This window comes from Manis pentadactyla, chromosome 8 (assembly GCF_030020395.1).
Source record: "Manis pentadactyla isolate mManPen7 chromosome 8, mManPen7.hap1, whole genome shotgun sequence".
Classification (NCBI taxonomy): domain Eukaryota; kingdom Metazoa; phylum Chordata; class Mammalia; order Pholidota; family Manidae; genus Manis; species Manis pentadactyla.
Window position 1 is genome coordinate 134,388,188 of NC_080026.1, and position 2,754 is coordinate 134,390,941.

General features: G+C 42.9%; 1 pseudogene; it reads right to left on the bottom strand.

The window, feature by feature from the left end:
* Positions 1–413: 413 nt before the first annotated feature.
* Positions 414–672, bottom strand: LOC118919098 (40S ribosomal protein S27-like; annotated as a pseudogene).
* Between the last annotated feature and the right edge of the window lie 2,082 nt (positions 673–2,754).

A 2,754-nucleotide genomic window follows, 5' to 3' on the forward strand; every position in this document is an offset into this window, starting at 1 on the left:
CAAGTTGGGTTTATTACTCCCTCTGGCTAGGAGAGTATACACCGTAGGGAGCTGTGGGTGCTTCAGTAGGAGGGTGTCAGAAAGGATCTGTTATAGGCTTTGGGCTTTGGGTGGATGTTTTGAGGGTGGGTCTAAGGGATAGGGGGTCTCTCCTCTAGATTGCATGCTGTCAGAAAGCAGGGCGATTTTATGACTGGTATCTCAATAAATCTTATCTATAAAGAGAAGAGAATAGCACAAGTCCCCCTCACCCACAATAATCCAAACTTGATTGAAAAACTGACACCAAAATAGGATATCAATGCGGCATACTTTCTGAAGTAAAGCCTAATTACATTTATCTGGTTAGAGTAACTAGAAATACTAAATGGCTCTGAGCGACACCATGGAAAGTCAGGAGGGTGTGTAGGTGACTAGGGCTGCTCTCTTCTAAACGAACATCCCTTCCTGAGTCTCTGGCTTTTCCTCCCAAAGGCCAGCAAAACACTGCTGAACATCCGGGCACAAAGAACTGCTGGATGAGCCTGGCTGGACACCGTGGCAGTCCTGCATCAACCTGAACATTCTGCATCTATAAAACCAGAATTTGTATTTTGAACTAGCTATTTCTTTTTAATGCTTTTTCTTTTCCTCTTCTAAGAGTGGATACAGTAAATGTCTAGCCAAAAGCATGTTGATCCTCTCCTATGTTTATCTACTTACATATAAACAGATACAGCTATCTAAATTTTATCGATGGGGAGGCAAGGTTAGCCCAAGGAAAAAGCTACCACGGTAAAGAGGTGCAGTGGCTCATTGTGGCTGACAGGGGGAGTGTTAGGTATTTTGCGGGTGGCATAGTGACCTCGTTTTTGTCAATGCTTAGACAAAAGCATAAAGTGATCTTGCTTTGTCTCATTTTAACAGTCTCAGAGTAACTTTGCGTTTGCTATCCTGGGAGATTGTTTGTCTCATATCAGAGAATAACATTGTCTTGCTATGAGAGCCAGACCGGCTTCTGAATGTCAAGGGCATTTTCTTTCTCATACTAACCCTGATCACCCACATTCTTCCACCGTACAGTGGTTTTCCTGCCTCTTTCCATACTGCACTCTTTGGAAGAAACACAGAAAGTGTAGCTGACATATAAAGGGTGGGAGTTATGCTCCACATCTTTGAACAGTTGTCCTTGAACCTTTTAATGTCATTTTCACTTAAGATGGTTTAACTTGGGTTTTAGGGAATCCCAAACAGTTCTAACAAGTGTTCTAGGCCTCAGTGTCCTTGCTATTAAGACTTCTGTTTCTTTGAGGTCCTATGCTTAATTAAAATTCTGGAATTACATCATCAAGGAGATTTCTTTGAAAACAGATTAAAGATGATGATAAGTCTAGATTGAACAATTGGGCTCTAGGATTTTCCAGGCATAACCTTGGGAGGTCCTATGTATCACCTAAGAGCCAGATGTGAGTCTGGGAGCCTGGAGTATCCACTGATGACTAACTCATCAGTCTGAAAATTCAGCCTCAACAGAAAATCCAGCACTACTCAGTGTGTCTACCTGGACACAATAAAGTGTCATCCTAATGGGAGGAGAGTTTCTGACCAATGAATGAAGCTGCATTCTGGCCCTGAGCTGGGATGAGCTGAGGAAAACAGGCTACTCTTAAAAAAAAAAAATCAGAGCTTTTGTTCTGCCCTAGAAAAGACAGTCTTTCACTTCAGCAGTCAGTTTCTATTCACCACAAGCTTTCTCCTGTGTAGGGAAATCAATAAAGACAATAAATAAATGGCAATCCCATTGAGGGCTGCTTACCAAGTGATTAAATGTTTCAAACCCCAAATACTTGCATGCTTCAGGGATACAAGTCTGAAGAAACATATGTAAATGGAATTAATGCTCAAATAATTTTCTAGTTACTTAGCACAAATGTGCAATTATTAATACTGCCATAATTTATGTTTGAATATTTATCCCCGATTTCCTAAGCATAAAGCCTTTAATCTACTTTCCTGACATAGTTTGAAAACAGACATGGGAATATTTTTAATCATCTTATGCTTTTTATGGAGAGAGGATGGAGACCCGGTCCCCCTTCCGCCTCCTCCCCCAACCCCACAAAGCCTCACAGGAACCTCTTCTAAGGTAAGATGGTCTGATGTTCCCACTCTCCCCAGTGGAAAGGGAAGCAAACTTGTCTTCCCAATTCCATGATGAATTTGGTTTTGGGATATCAGTTTATATTTCACTCTTTGTTGTAAGAATCCTGACCATGTGAATATGGGTTTTTATAGGTTACTTACAAGAAAGGTTCTTTGAATTATCAGGAGGTGTCCAGAAGAGGGATACAGTGCAGGAGCGACATATCTGAGTCTTCTGACACATTAACATAGAGAGGAACGTTTACACCTGAGCCGAGAAGATGCTTTCTACCTGCTTGACTCCCTCCTTAGAGCGCACAGGGTGGGCTGTGAGGGCTAACGTCTTCATCAGTCTGCATCCTGCCTCCCTCCCGCAGGGGTTCATGTCCTGTTTAGCACTCCCAGCCGGCAGTCACACTGCCTCAGCGTGAAAATGATGGTCTTTTAGATGTCACTCAAGTGTTTTCTGAACTTTGATGCAGGCAGAAAAGCCTTCATGCTCAACTTCTTCACCTACCCTTCCCTCCCTGTAATCAACCCTGGCAGGGAAACAGACGGGACGCTGGGAAAGGCAAAGACAGGGAAATAGCCTCTTCTACCTGCATCCTTCTCCTGAGGAAGGGGACTTGGGTG